Source organism: Manis javanica, chromosome 1, assembly GCF_040802235.1.
Source record: "Manis javanica isolate MJ-LG chromosome 1, MJ_LKY, whole genome shotgun sequence".
NCBI lineage: Eukaryota > Metazoa > Chordata > Mammalia > Pholidota > Manidae > Manis > Manis javanica.
This window is the reverse complement of record NC_133156.1, coordinates 203,487,301-203,504,078: the sequence shown is the minus strand read 5'-3', so window position 1 is coordinate 203,504,078 and position 16,778 is coordinate 203,487,301. Positions and strand designations below refer to the sequence as shown.

At 36.9% G+C, this 16,778-nt stretch overlaps 1 protein-coding gene across 3 annotated transcripts in view; it reads left to right on the top strand.

Annotated features, from left to right (window-relative positions):
- The first annotated feature begins 1,637 nt into the window (after positions 1-1,637).
- FOXN2 (forkhead box N2) overlaps positions 1,638-16,778 on the top strand; it is an 85,816-nt gene continuing 70,675 nt past the window's right edge. The window contains exon 1 of one of the 3 annotated variants that reach the window (XM_073213468.1): positions 1,638-2,067. The gene's annotated coding sequence lies outside the window, so the exon portion shown is untranslated. The other 2 variants (XM_017675263.3, XM_073213466.1) reach the window with 2 other exon arrangements.

The following is a 16,778-nucleotide window of genomic DNA, read 5'->3' as shown; positions in this document are numbered from 1 at the left end:
ATACATAACTTCCATCTTTCAAATTCTATGATTCTTCTAGAGTTGAGGAAGACTGGCCACCTAAGTTTAAAATAGACTAGAAGGAAAAACAGAAACTAAAGTTCAACATATCAAGTAAGATAATAATATACTAATTTGTAAGGAGATGAAGACCTACCTATATTATGTTAGTGGCCACCATGATGATGGCCAGCAGAGATATAAAACAGGATTAAGGTCTGAGGAGGCTGTGGCTCTTCAGAAGTCACTTTCTCTCAATCTTCCCCTCCTCTCCTCAGTTCCCTTTCTACTACACTGTTCCTTTAGGAACTTCCTTCAGTTTATCCACATGTGGGGGCAACAGTCATTGCTCTGAAGGGAGAAAATGAAGCAACCCTTGCTTCAGTTGAAGCACACTGAATATATCTGCCTTCTGATCTCTTACTCTGAATGTAAGCAATGAGGCCCTTAAGGACAGTGTAATGAAAAACAAATGTAACTAGTAGATGACCTTGGACAAATCATATAAACATAGCATTTTCATGTGTGGAAGGAGGGTCAAACACTTTCATTTTTGTTTTTACATATTCTGATATCTGTAATTCTGTATCTCATAATCCCCACAGCTTGATTTGTTTTATTGTCAGTAGGCAGCTTTTTTCATTCTCATCTCACTTTATATTCAGAGCCTGGCACATAGTGAATATCCCTGTTAACATTCATTGTTCAGAAAGGAAATGAACTTCACTTAGTACCTACTATGCATCAGTCACTGTCCAGGTGTCTTTCATATACCCTTTCTTTTAATCCAATCAACACATTTGTGAGATAGGTATCCCCACTCTAGGTTTTTAATATGTGGACATAGATATTCAGAGATTTAATTATCAGGATCAGAATGATAGTAAAATGGAGCCTTAGTTCTGCCACTCACTTTATATTTGACAGGTCATTTTTCTAAGCCTCGGTTTCCTTATCTGTAAAGTAGGAATTCGTGAGAGTTAGGACAGGGTTGGCAGATTTAGCAAAAACAAAACAAAACAAGCCAGGAAACATACGTCAAAATGGTACATCCTTACATTAAAAAATTATTTTGTTTATCTGACATCGAGATTTAAGTGAATAAAATACTGTATTTTATCTGGTAACGTTATCTTAGCATTATAGTTATGACAACGTATGTGAAGAGTTTAGCCCAGGCCCTAGCACTTAGTGAGTGCTCAGTAAATGCTATGCTTATTAAATTTTGCATGTAACTCCAAAGTCCTCTTTTTTTTCACCACAGATACGCTGAGCTCCGTTTTCACATTAAATTTCAGTCAAGAGAAGGTAATACATCTTTAAGTTTATATTAATGCTTTACCGTTCCTAAAGTGCTTTCAAAAGCCTGGCCAATGGCGGAAAGCTCTTAGGGAAACCCACAGGCACTCAGGCTGTCGGGTCCATAGCTGCAGTCCCAGCGCAGGCACCGCGGGCCGTCCGACTCCGGCGGTCACCCTCCCCCGGCACCCGCCATGCCCGCGCCGCGCCATCTCCGCCAGTCAGTGGCCGCGCCGCACCCCGCCGCTCTCCTATAGGTCCTTCCCGGGACAGGCGAGGCCTTCCATTTTCCCGCCTTCCGCAGCCCGTCCTCAGACCAAAACCCGCACCGGCCCACACGTTCTCTGCCCTGCCTTCCGTGCGAGCCCCGCCCTGCCGAACGCGGATTCCCCTCAGCCCCAGCTTTCCTCCCTCACCCGCCGTTCTGGGCAACCCGCCGGCCCTGGGCGGGTCCTTCGGTTAAGGTGGGAGGGGACAAGGAGGGGCCAGCCGAGTCCTCCTCCGGAAGGGTCGCGAGGGGCGGGGTTGATCTCCTTGGCGCCGCGTTGTCATGGCATCGGGGGGAGGCGGAGGGAGGAGGAGGAGGAAGCGAAGCGGGAGGGGGATGTGGTGTTGCCGCGACCGCCACCGCAGCTGCCACTGCCTGCTCTTTGCCGCGTCTTCCCGGAGGCGGCTGCTGGAAGCAGCCGGGAGCAGCTGCGGTGCTCTGCCATATTGTGTCTTTCCCCTGCCGACCCTTGCCTCTCCGCTGCGGCAACCGAGCTGACGGTGAGTCCCGGCCCGGCGTCGCCCGGCGTCCGCGCTCCCCGCCCGGGCCCGCGGCACCGCTTCCAGGCGCAGAGGCAGCGCGTGCGGCCGGCGCTGGGCGTGGGGCGCGGAGGCGCCTGTCCCGTGACACGCCCGGACATTTCTGTCCAGTGAGGAATTGGCGCTTTTGAGGGGGGTCTTCCCTGTCTGCGCTTTGGGTCGTGTGTGGGCTCCCGGGGGGTGTCGAACTGGGGAGTGCGGCCCCGTGAGAAGTTAGAGTTTTCTGAGAGGCAGTGACTGCCCGGGAGCGGGTGTCGCGCGGCGGAAACCTGTGCGAGGGGTGCCGGCTCTCCGCGAAGGCTTGGAGGTGTTCCCGAGGACTCTTAGGGCTTGACTCAGGGCGAATCCACTGTTGGGGGGAAGTGCCCCAAGCCTCTCGGGAATATGTGCAGCGCCCCCAGCCCGGGCTTGAAGTGGAGCGAAGCGTACGAGGCGTGGAGTCCTTGTCGGACCCCAGGCGGACTGGCTGGGCCTGGCCGAATGGTGCCCGAGGGAGCGCGGGGCGCTGCCAAGTGCAAAACTACACTTCGAGCAGCGGAGCGGCAGGGCGTTGGGGTGGACAGGGGCGAGTCCCGGATGTGGGGGTGACGGACCGCGGTACCCTCCGCCCCTCCTCCGGTGTGCCCCCTGGGTGCCTCCGAGAGTGGCTGTCTTGGTGTGGTGGGAGTTAGAGTTTCAGCGCTCCAATATGTACACTTCCTGTTCGCCGCCTCCCTTGGGCCACCGATTACTGCCCTTAAGTCCTTTCTCCTGGGAAGGTGAGAGGTCGTAAGGCGTTGTGCGAGGCCTTTCAGCCTTTTGAGTTCGCCCCACCGCAGCAGCAACGAGTCTGGAATCCAGGAGGACGGTGGGAATCGGGAAAGACGCCCATGTGCGTAGTGTTGCGTCCTCCACTCTTCCTCAACTCCAGCCCTTTTACCCCTCTGCAAAACGCCTCTACACCCACCGCAACTCCTGGGAGTTAGGGTTGCTAATTCATTGGGGCACACTTTCGGGATCTTATTGGACCTGACTTCTGCTTTAAAGTCTCATTAAAGCAGTCCCCGTACTTCGTTTTCTCCTAACAGGAAAAAAGTCTTAGCATGCAAAGAAATGACACAGCCTTTCTTCTGCCCAAACTCCTAGGTGGGGGGAGGAGGGCAATATTTATTTCCAGTTTAGTTTACATTGTTTCTCCTGTCTTCCTTTTGATTGTGACAGCCACGTGGCTGGCTGAATGTGAAAGAGTGCCCTAGCGCCACTAGGTCTGAGGCAGGGGCTTTGTAACTATGCTGTAGCTTTGCATCCACATTTATTTTGGTGTTTTCTGAGATGGGGAAGCGGGAAAAGCTGAACTATTCAAGTCTGTCTCGACCCTAGTCGTAAGATTTATCTCTTATTTTCTTGCAGTCCTTGTAAGGTATATATTGACGTTTTTGCCTTTCTCTGCCTTTTTGATGATTCATCTTTAAAATCTCAGCAGTATTAGGTATTATTCAGGAGTGGTGGGGAATAGAATAGTACATTATGGAGTTTCCCAACTCTGGGGAAAAATCGTTAGAATTTCAAACCGTTAATGACAAGTTCTAATGTAATAAAAATGATCATATTCTGAATAATTTTTTTGATAGTTTTATAAAAATACCAATTTTTTTTCTTACTACATAAAAAATGTGACCTGAAAAGATATATATATATATTGCTGGTGAAAAATACTTGTTAAAGGATGAAATACTTGGTTGATTTGTGTGTGTGCACTCTCTCAAGCTTTTTTTAAAAAAAATATTAACAGTTAATATAAATGTTAACATGAGCAGATTTTATTTTAAGGAAATGAAATCTAATTTTTAGAATATGTAAAAGTGAAAGGTCATAGGGTTAAAGAAAAAATCCAAACTTTTGGGGAATTTGGAAATTTTATAATTTAAGCCCAATTCCTGGTTACCAATGCATCATGTTTCATTTTGTGAATGCTTTGGTGGATTTGAATGATTTATGTAACACATATTTTTATTTTATTTGAATTTTAATTATGCCATAACAGTGCTTCTCTCAATCAGTAAAGTTAATAGATAAAAAGATTGGAGAGGCTTCAGTGCAGAAAAGATAATGGGATTGAGAAATAGGTATGTGTGCTGACCACTGAGAGTAATACTTACTTGAGAAAGAAAAGTAAATAAGGTGATGAAACACTTATATAAAGCAGGAAGAACTGCAAACATATGCTGGAGGACAACTACATTATTAGTTAAAAGATCCGACTATCAAATGAAATTTTAAAAAGTGCTCTCCAAACAGGGCTTAATCTTGTCCTTACAGCAGCTTTTTTCTTAGCTATTCTATGTATGAGCTTGTGTTGCTTTTAGATTGTTATCTTAATAACTGGGTTTTGCTTAGCAAAAAGGTCCTCCAGAAATAAAGTTTTGAGGACCCAATGTTTTGCTGATTTCTTAGGGAAGAAAAAGAGGTCTAAGATTTTATCTCTTCTCAAGTTGAAGAGACTAAATTAACATATATGAAAATAAGAGTTTACAACATGAGAAGATATATCTAGGAGTTAAATTATATGATGCAGGCAGGTGCTGTGAAGAGTTATGAGGAGAAAAAAACTAGAGGGTTTGAGTAGATAGGAGAGGCTTCTTGAAGAAATAAGACTCTTGCTTTCTAAAATCTAACCTTCATGTTTCTCCTATTAGATTAATCTTCTGGAAGTTTATATTACTCTAGGGACCAAAACTTCGTGTATCAAGCATAAATATTTCTTCTCCAGACTTTCTGAACTTTGGTCCCCGTCTTCTCCGATGTTATCTTCCACTAACCTACAGGAACTGTTCATTATTCACTACTTCTGCATGGTATAACAATCCTACTTCTTTTTACCTTTGCTGATGTAACATTTTTCTGTTGGAAAAGTAACTTCACACATCCTCTTAACTACTGAAGATGTATTTAAGCTTGAGGCTTGGCTGAAATTGTGATTGCCCTGTGAACCTAGAATCATAGAATTTTTAGACCTACTTTCACCTCTCCAGCTGAAAATTCTTTCCCATCTCTAATAGCATATGGTTCTTTTGGGCTGTAGCATTCTATACTGCCTTGCTTTCACGTAATACTTTTTGAGCACTTACATGTGCTAGTTGCTGTTTTAAGAACTAAGGACACAGCTTTGAGTAATAAAAATCATAATATTCTTTGTTAGTTATCTTTTTAGGTTTTATCACACCAAGAAGATTCTAAATTCTTTGACCCCAAAGGAATCTTACTATCTCAGATATATTCTACATGATTAGTGAGAATTGATTGTTTTTTGGATTAAGGAAAGGTGGAACTTATAATACGAGATAGATGAATGGAAAGGTCTTTCTTTACAAGTGAAGGTACAAAGAATAACCAATTATAGATGACCTTGGAAGCATTACTTCTAAATCTAAATATGGTTTAGTATCCCCCCCACCCACAAAAAAAAGAGGAATGGCATTTGAGCCTGGGAATTATATGATAAAATCCTTATTTGAGGTAGTTTCACTTGACAGCAGTGTGCAGAACTAATAATTAACTGGAAGTAGAGAGGAATGGGAAGGAGAGAGTATTGAAGAAAAAATTAGTAACTTTGATAAGGAGGTTTGGAAGTGGAACATCATCGAAAAGATGGTGAATTTAGTTAGGTTGAGTATATAGTGAGTGGGTGAGGTTTCAAGGTAGATATGACCTTTAGTGACTAGAGATGAGCTGTGTGGGATAATCCATTCAAGTGCCAGCTAATGTTACGAATTTTTGTTATGGAGTTAATAATTGAAGTGTTGAGGACTAAGAATGATGCTTTGGGAAACTAGAATTCAAAGAACATTTCCTTTGGTCATATGTGACTTTGTAATTAATTCTACAGACTTGTATAATGCCTGTGGTATTGTTTTATTAATAATTTTATTTCCACTGTTTGAGAATTCTTACTCTGTCTTACCATCCAATATAAAGCAATCAAAAGTATTTATCATCATTTGCTTCCAAGGGATTTTGATTCATGTATTCCTCATTTCCCTTAATTGTTTTTATTTAAATAAATTATTATTTTAGAATACTTTTACATTTACAGAAAAGTTGCAAGATAGTCACAGAGTATATACTTCATCCAGTTTAACCTGTTGGTAACTTCTTACATTACTGTAATTCCTCTGTCACAACTAGGAAACAAAATTGCTACATTACTATTAATTAAGATACATACTTTATTCAGATTTCACTAATTTTTCCATACTGTCCCTTTAATGCTCCAGAATTTCAGTTTCTCAGACTCTTTTTGTTTTTGATGCTAAGATAGTCTTAAGGAGTACTCGTCAGAAATTTTATAGTGTTACTCAACTGAGATTTATCTCCTTGTTTCCTTGTTATACTGAAGTCATGGCTTTTAGGAAGACAACAGAGGTAAAATGCCATTCTCATCACATTGTACGAAGCGTAGTACTAACAATATGATAAAATTGATGTTAACCTTGATCACTGAGGTCTTTGTCAGGTTTTACTCCCTCCCACTTCCATATTCTTTGAAAGCAATCATTAAGTACTGCCCATGCTCAGGGACTTAATTTTGATTCATGTATTTTTTTTATTTCCTTCAACTAATTTTCTTTTCCATAAATAAACATTTAAATGTGATCAGTTACTTATTGAGCATCTACTGTATTTAAGTGCTGAGGATATAGTAGTAAGAGATGTCATTGTATTCTTTTGGAGTTTGCCTGATGTAAACATAAAATAGAATTTATCCCCTCATCTACGTGGGTCTTACTTTCATTGACAGTTATAAACATAGTATTACTGTAAGGGGTAAAAGGCTAAATAAAAAAACTCTTTTAGTAGTCATTTAGAGGATATGCTGTTATCATAAAGATTAAATATATGTACCATAAAAAGAACTGCCTTTTTGCTACCAACATAGATAATAAAAAATTACTTTGATTCTCCCCAGTAGATGTATTACTGTTAAATTACTAGAATAGCTGAATTATCATTAATTATCTTTATATCTTACAAAGTTTGCAGACTGTATAAGAAAACTTCTGGGTTTTTCATTGGATTTTCATAGGTATTTGGTGCTTTTGCCACTTAGAAGCTTTTTCTTCTGAGAAGTAGTTGGAAGGGTATGTAGGGGAAAACATGTTGGGAAACGAACAGAGACTCTGCTCTGTTCTTTATGAGAGGCTGTGTTGCTTTTTTTTCTTAATCTGTGGAAAAGGAAACAAGATTAAGGAAAATGAACATTAAAGTTTTGAAAATGATGTACTTTTTTGGAGAGAAATCACTTTATACTTAATAGAGGAGTAGATGGGTTGTGCCATCCAAACGTTGGGAATGTTATTGGGAATATTAACAAAACAATACCAATTTTATTGGCAAATAAAATTTCAAGACTTGTGAATGAGGATTTCAGTTAATTTCTTCTAGTTAACTGGGCTAACTACAAAGCACTTTTTGAACTGTTGTTGAAATTCTTTCTAGAATGTATTAGTAAGTTTATACCTTTCGTACTTGATACTGTATAGCCCACTGAACATAATTTAATGTTTAAATTAGAAATATAGAATTTAGAAATATACTATGTAAAATGAGCTAAAGCTCAGTTTAAATGGTAATTTACCCTTTTTTCCCCATAACACAATCTCAACTCCATAACCATTTCCCCAATTTTTCTTGTCCTTTAAACACTAAACTCTCATTTTTTCTCTAAACATATCATACAGAAAGAACTACAACTTGGGTACAGTATTTTAATACTGTTAAAATAGGATTTTTTAAAATGAAGAATGGATAGAGGAATAGCCCAATTGCCCAACTAGTTAATAAGCTAATCTTTTAATCTTTTTCCTGAATTAACTGCTATGACATGATACATAGTAGAGAATATGAGGAGAAAATGACTTCTTATTTGTAGCAATCTTAACAGGATGCAAAGTGGTAATGGAGATCTATTTTTATTATTGACTTAGAAGAAGTCCATGATATGGTATAGAGTGTGAAACCAAATATGATATGATCCCATTAAGAAAAGGTGTACGTGGGGGTGCTTACATTGATGTCTGGAATATTAAGAGTTTTGGATGATTCTAGCTTCCTCTTCTCAAATGTTTAAAATCTTCAAAATGAGCTGGTCTTTAATGAGGGAAGAGAAACTTCAACTATACCAATTGTATATATACTATAAAAATATAAGAATTTTTATTTCTTCAAAATATGTGTATATTGCAGTGGAATATTATTCAGCCATAAAAGGAAAAGAAATTCTGCCATTTGCAATAACATGGATGGATCCAGAGGGTATTATGCTCAGTGAAATAAGCTAGGTGGAGAAAGACAAATACCATATGATTTCACTTATTTTGTAGAATATAAAAAAAAAAAACAGAAGGAACAAAATAGCAGTAGACTCATAGACACTGAGAAGTGGGTACCAAGGGGGAGGGGGTTAGGGCGTGTAGGGGAGAGAGTGAGGGGGACAAAGGGGCACAATAATTTGTAATCACAATAAAAGTTGGTCATGGGGACGGTAGTACAGCATGGATATAGTCAGTGATTCTGTAACATCTTTCTACATTGATAGATAGTAACTGCACTGGGGGAGGTAAGAATTGAATAATATGGGTAACTATTGAACCACTGTGTTGTATGTTTGAAAGCAATATAAGGTTGTATATCATTAACACTTCAATAAAAAAATGTGTATATTGTATATTTGAAATATTTCATAACTTAAACAAAAGAAAAAATAGGATGACTTATACATGCATAGAAAAAATGAAGTAAAGGTAATAAATGTTAAAATGGTAAAAAAAATAGAATTTAGACAGTCAATATAGTACTTTTGAGTTTTATTCATAACTTTGGAGTCAGAGAATGAGGATATTGATAAACTTGTATCCTAGTGTTTGTTTCTTCATCTTAAAAGAGGGACTATAGGAAAAGAAGAGATTCTTGTAAACTAAGATTTTACTGTTGCTTTTGCCTGCCCCATACATTTTTTGTCCAACTCCTTCATCCTCAAAAGTTCAGTTTAAATGCTACCTTGTCTATGTTGCTAGAGCAACACTTACTAATAATCGTACCAACACCTACTACCTTTTATAGAGTGCTTAGTTGTATTTGGCATGATATTGTACTAGACACATGATTATATAATTAAATTATGACAACTTGACAGGAAGTGTTTTATTCTTATAGATGAAGAAACAGATAATGAGAAGTTATGTAAGTGCAATGCTGGGTATTTAAGCCCAAGTCTGTCAGGCTTTAAAAATTCATATTCTTTGTACTGTGACCTGAAATCTTTGAAAAATGGGTATTTGCCAGTATGATATGTTTGTATCTTGATCTGTCCCCAGGAAGGAGTAAGGAAGAATACAGGGTAGGGAGAAGAGGCTAATATTTATAGAACACCTAATCTGTGGCAGAATGCCACTACTTTATTGTTATAGTGAGTTAAGTAAGTGATACTACTTGGGGCTCAAGGAGTTTCATTTGTCAAAGATTGCCTAAATAGACTGGTGGTGGTTGGGTCTGGTTGATTTTAAAAAGCCTTGATCTTTCACTTTTCTAGTACAGGATGCAACTGTATTTATTCATTCATTTATCATTTGCTTACTGAATGGTCTGTGCTAGAGCATAAAAATGAATGTCTTGAGTTCTGCCTACAAGGATTTATATTCTAGTGCAGTATTTCTTAAGTGGATGATAGAATCAGTGTAGTAAATTGCAAACAATATTTTTTTAAAATTCAAGTAGAAAATTTCAGTGTTGTATATGGTAAGGGTAAAAGTGTTACTTCATTTTGTTTCAGTTCTATGTGTATGTATATTGTGGATCTCTATAAAAATGTATTACATATTGGGGGATAGCACCACAAGTTTGAAAACTACTGGTTTAGTAGCAGAGATGGGAACGTAAGCAAACAATTTTGAATAATCATAACTAGCAATTAAGTTCTATGATAGAGTTCTGTACAGGATGCTAAGGAAGTGTGAGGGAAAAAGCAGATAATTGAAGGAAGGGCTTCCAGAGAGATGACTTTAGCAGTTCTAACACATGGGGTTGAGAGCTTTAAATACATCTAAAAGCATGAAGGCGTGACAAAGCACGCCTACATTCAAGAAGTTTGGGGTACTGTGGAATTGTGGAGACAGATTTTTTTTAGGGAACTTGTAAGCTACTGTATCAAAAGTTGTACACTTTATTCGGCCCACAGTTTTTCTGGAGTCTCATGGCATTCTTTTGTTAGAGAACAAATCTGTTTATATATTTGATTCTATCATACAATCTAGAAACAATTTTAAGAATAGAAAAATTTGACCAGTTAACACGTATGCAGTATAAAATGGTGACTATGAACACAACTATTAATAAAAACAATCACAAGCAAAAAACAGTTAAGTTCTGAGGTGACTATCAGTGTTCCTTTTTTACTTTTTCTTTTGTTTTGTCATGTGCTGGCTATTGCCAACAGACTAATGCTAAAGTTTTTAAAAAACTTAAGAAAGAGTTATCTGTTCACTTTTCTTTTGAATTAGGAAGATAATTGTTTTCCCATTTTGAGGACACTTAAGAGCCAGTTATTGGAATATTAATATCAGAATCATTTCTGTAAGCCATAGTTTGCAAACTTTACGTACAGCTGTGTTTTGTTTGGCTTATAATATTTTTTCAAATTTTACATTTACCAACATTTAAATATTGGTACATTTTATATGAAATACCTAGAGTTCTGTTATCTCTTGAAAAACTGAACAATGTGGCAACTTGGGTTTCATGTTCCTACGTGGCAGTAATTGGCTAATGCTTGTAAGTAGCTGCCTTCTTTTTTGCAGTCTCCATCTTTATTGTCTACACCACACCAGCTTCACTCATTTGTTGCCCGCCTGATCCTTGTAGGACATTTGAATTGCCTGCTGTATACTGTACTTCATGAAAAGTTTTAAAAGGAGGATTTTGGTTTTTGAAAGATCAATCTGCTAGTATTGGGGATGATGAATTGGAGGAATGTGAGAAAGGTCTGGTTAGAATTTTAATGCAGTAGTGCAGGTTGAGATGTTCTTCAGCACCCATTGGTGCTTTGCACCTTTTTCAGAGCACTTACTATATTCAGCTTGCTATTAGTTATATGTGTTACTTACCCCTTCAACTAAATTGTAAGTACCTCATACGTTATGTGTGCTGGATAAATGCTTTTTGAATTTAATGATATTTATTTTTAAGACTGTCTTGTTTATAACAAAGAGGTCTTCTCTTGGCAGTTTTAGAGTACCTCTTCATTGGAAAAGTATTTTATACATTTAAGTACAAGTTGCAGTTTATTCTAAGAATGAGCCAGTGTCAAATACTTTTAACACATGTGTTACATGTGAGAAACAGAACAGATAGGTACTATATAATAAGACAGCAGATTTTCAATTCACTGTCCTGTTTGCCAAACATCAAGATGAAATAGTTGGAGAAAATTGGACTCTTGGTTTGCCATGTAATTTTATTAACTTGGTTTAAAGATTATTCCAAGAGCTTTTTGTTAACTCTCTTTTCTACTGATACCTAAAAGTAGTTTTAAATGATTATCAGCTGTAGTTTTTTATTTTATTCAATTCTTTTTTTATCCTTTTTACTGTAAAATAAAATATAGATGCAGAAAACCACACAAAACAAATGAGCAGCTTAGTGAATTATTATAAGGCCAACACCCCTATAACCATCTTCTAGTTTAAGTAATAGAATTTTGCCAACCACCTTAGAAGCCCTTTCATGCGTCTCTTCCCTTTCACCTTCTATTTCACTTAAGTCTATCTTACAACTTTATTTTTTTCGTGTATTCCTTTAACTTAAGTCTTCATTTTTGACATGATCTTTTTCCTTTTTATTTCAGATTCTTTCTTGAGCTCTGTCTCTTTGTTTCTGAACTTTTCTAATTCTAATCCATGTATTTTTCATGTCTAATATAATTTTTAAGCTCATTTTGAAATACAAGCTCATTATCTCTTCTGTGAGTATATTTTTGGCATGCTTTCATTGCCTGGAAGATGTTGTTTCATACTCTCTTTTTCCTCTTTTATTTATTTTTTCATTAAGAAATGTTTTTTATTGAGGTAAGAACCCTTAACATGAGATCTACCCTGTTAATAAATTTTTAATAGTATATTATCATTAACTGTAGGCACTATGTTCTACGGCAGATCTCTAGAATTTATTCCTCTTGCATAATGGAAACTTTATACTCATTGAACAACTACCATTTCCCCTTCTCCCATGCTTCTATGACTGACTATTTTTCTGTTTCTTTTTTTGTTACTGTGACTTTGTATGTTATTCAACCTCTGTATTTCTACTCATTGCTTTACAGGAAGCTGGTTTTCTTGAACTTCTAGGTAGAAGCTAGGTTCAGATAACTCTTCTAACTTGGAGTTCTGTTGTTTTTCATACATCATTAAAAAAAAAATGGTGAATGGCTTTCTGAGATTTCCTGGCTCTGTTCTACTCTGGCATTTCTATCTGAACCTTCTGTTTCCTTCATCTTGTTTGTCCCTATCCTGCTCAATTTTGTTTCCATTCTCAGCGCTTTCTCTTAAGTAAAGAGTCTGTGTTGGAAGAGAGCCCCAAATGTCAGTTTCAAGAGATCTAAAGGACTAGATTGTTCCAGTCCTGTAGATCTTATTAATGTGGACCCTTTGTACTTACCCACTGTTGGAGTAGTTTCAGCTTCCCACTAATTTTGTCAGAGCTTTCCAGTGAATACCTGCTGGTTATTTTGTGCTTCTGTTCTCAGTTCTCTCCGATAGCTCAATGTTTTCCTCTGTTTTCTATAATGCAGACACCAGTAGAAGACAGTGTGCGGCTCTTGGTGGTTTGTTTCAGTCCTTTGTATTTGGGGTTTGTGAGGAGACTTTGTTAAATAGTCTTGTTGTAAATGTTACCCATGGACTTTTGGGTTTATTCTCTAGTTGCTTTGTCTGTTTTTATTCACAAGGAATTAAAAAATTTGTTGCCATCACAACTGCCATCTTCCCATAATCCTCTTCTTGATAATTTTAATTTTGAGGAATAATCATAAGTTTTTTTCCTAAGATCTTGGCAAAAAACTTTCATTTCTTCTGAAATTATTGCCACTTAATGCTGTCCACTGATTTTACATGGCACAGTGCTCAGAATTTGTTGTTTTTCCCTGATTATTTCTTCTTAGTTGAGAAAGCATTTAAAAATCTATTCAGGATCCTTTGGAAAATTGTGAAAGGGTAGTGGGACTATCTTTCTGTTGTAAATATGTAAGTGTTAGAGCTTTGACATTTAAGGCTTTAGCTCTTTCTAATATTTAAAAGCTAACTTATGTACACCTAGGGTCATTCTTAAATTATGGAGAAAGAATTGAGTTTAATAGTTTAAGATTGATTGGTTAAAGTTTTGAGAACTCGTTGATTTTCGTTTATATAAAGACAATCAGAAATATGAAATAATCAAAAAGCTTAATGGGAAATTCTCTTAATCTTTAGAACAAAAAGATTTAAATAATTTGTACAAGGTAAAATTTAACTCATTTAACAAATATCAAATGCTTCTATGTGTTAGGAATCAGATGCCTGTAAGTAAATAATTGCATTGTGAGACGTACCTTTCCAGACATTTAAGAATGCTGTGGGAACACAGAGAGTAGGAACTAACTTTCCCCAAGGAATAGGACTGGGTAAGGTGGATTTTATGGTAATAATAGCAGTTTATTAATGGTAGATCAGTACATTTAATAGACTCATTATCTCTACTTGTTTTTGTAAACTTTTCCATTAGTAATGCTTCATACAAGTGAATTTACTACATACTTCCTTCAATTACTACATCAAAATAGCATATTGTTTAGATGGAATTAAAATAGTTAATGTTTTGGAAGTTTTCTTTTGTGCTAATGCTGTTTTCCAAATACTTCTTAAGTGGAGTACTGAAATTTAGGAAGTGAAAGCTAACAAAGCAGAATGGACACCATAGTATCTAGAATAGTATTCTGTGTTTGAACGTTAATTGCTCAGTAAATATTAATGAATATCATATTTCACCCTTCAACTTTATGATCCATCTAGTTTAATAAAAATATATCCTTTGTTTAGTTGAAATAACTTACTAAAATGGCATAATTTGGGTATAGTTTTTCTGTTGCATTTCTAATGTAGTTGGCAGCAAGTTAGAGCCAGGTTGTTATTGCTTGAAGTATTCAACTTTAAGGATGTTGTGTCCATAGTTTTTTATTGTCCTTTTTTGTCTTTTATTTAGTTTGGATTAAGTTCTTTATAAGGGTCAAGTTCTGTGTTTCTAAAGTGATTTGAAGGCTATTGTTTCTTTTGAGCTATTGACACAAATAACTACAGTAAAAAAGGGACGTACAAATATGCAATTGGAACATAGTAGGAGAAATTTTTTAAATCCATTAAGGAAGTTTGGGTGGGAATTACATGTAGGAGCTGTCATTTAATTAGGTATTAAATAGTAGGGTCTTAGCTGAAATAGTGGTAAGGAAAATGGTTCAGTTATTAGAATAGCAGGAGCAAGCATGTAAGTAGATACATGCACAGGAACTATTTGGATAGGATAAGTTCTAGTTTGGACTAACAGTAGAGGAGCATTAGCTTAAGGATGTAGAGTCAGATATATTGATGACAGTATCCTTTTTTTTTCAGTCAGTTCTTTTATACTTATGAGGCAATCTAGGCTGGATTGCAGGTAGTCTGGTAGTGAAGATTGTGAGCTCTGGGGCCATACTGCCTGAGTTTGTATCCCGGATCTGTCACTTCAAGGTTTGTGATATTGGGCATACCATTTAATATCTCTGTATCTGTTTCCACATATAAAATGGACACTAGCAAAGCAGCTACCCAGTAGGGTTAAGAAAATTAAGAGTGAATACTAGTAAAGCACTTAAAACTATGCCTGGTATCAGTAATCATTCAGTGGATTTATTTTTTTATGAAAGTATTCTTGTTTACATAGATTATGTGAACATAATTTATACATACACATGGGAAATGTACATACAGGTAGGAAATGTAGGTTTTATTCTGTATGTATCTAAAGGAAAGCTAGTAATTTGAACTTCAGTTTTCAACAGCATTAGTTTATTATTGTTGAATGAAAGTCCAACCATTTCATTTTATAGATTCAAATTTATGTAGTGAAGAGCTTTGGGTCTAGTAGACAACAGTAATTGAGCAGTAGACAAAATAGGCAGCTAGCTCTACCCTGTGGAACTTTCAGTCAGTTAAGAATATAATGTATGAAATCATCAAAGGTGTAATATATGTTATCACAAAATATAGGGTATTATGAAAGAATAGAACCTGGGGTGCTCCTTAGTATAGTATGTTAGAGAAGGTTTCTCTTAAAAGATTTTTTAACTGAGATGCGAATGATAAATAGCACTTAGCCAAAGCTAGGTGAAATGATCTCCAGACCAGACATCTCTTCTGAACTTTAGATCATGTATATTCCAAATGCACATTCTACTTGTCTATATCAAAGCATCTCAAACTTAACAGGTCAAAATATGAATACAAAACATGAAAACCAAAAACCACCATGAACATTGATCTACCTCTAAGAAGAAATACAGCTACTTTCTCCATCAGTATTCTCTATATTATCAAATGGAACTAACATCCATTCAGTTGCTGATCCTGTCTACTATCAGTTACCTACTAGACCACTTAGCAATATGGATAGTTATAAGGTGATATGGCCCTAGAAATTTACCTTAAGAATGCAGGAGCCCAGTTTGAAAAAGACATATGCACCCCTATGTTTATCACAGCACTATTTACAATAGCCAAGAAATGGAAGCAACCTAAGTGTCCGTCAGTAGATGAATGAATAAAGAAGATGTGGTACATATACACAATTGAATATTGTTCAGCCATAAGAAGAAAACAAATCCTACCATTTGCAACAACATGGATGGAGCTAGAGGGTATTATACTCAGTGAAATAAGCCAGACAGAGAAAGGCAAGTATCAAATGATTTCACTCATCTGTGTAGTATAAGAACAAAGAAAAAACTGCAGTAACAAAACAACAGCAGACTCACAGAACCCAAGAATGGACTAACAGTTACCAAAGGGAAAGGGACTGGGGAGGATGGGTGGGAAGGGAGGGATAAGGGAGAAAAGGGGCATTATGATCAGCACATATGATGTGGGGTTGTGGGGATGGGGAAGGCAGTATAGCACAGAGAGGACAAGTAGTGATTCTATAGCATCTTACTATGCTGATGGACAGTGGCTGTAACGGGGTATATGGTGGGGACTTGATAATAGGGGGAATGTAGTAACCACAATGTTGCTCATTTAATTGTATATTAATGATACAAAAAAAAGATGATATGACTACTTAGAATTTAGGTTATATTCCATTGTAAGTTTATTTAGAAACTTGAATGTCAAGGTGTTTCTACAATGCTCTGGAGATAGTTATTTAATAACATAAGTATCTTTAATAATTTTTAGCATAAATATATTTTACTTTAGTAAGTGTATAAATAGCATTGGTTTATTGTTGAATCAAAGTCCACCCATTTCATCTGATAGATTCAAAGTTATGTAGTAAAGAGCTAGAACCAAGGTGTAATCAAAGTGTATTCACGTTCAAATCAAAGCACCCCACATTCTATTCTTTCGTAATACCCTATATGT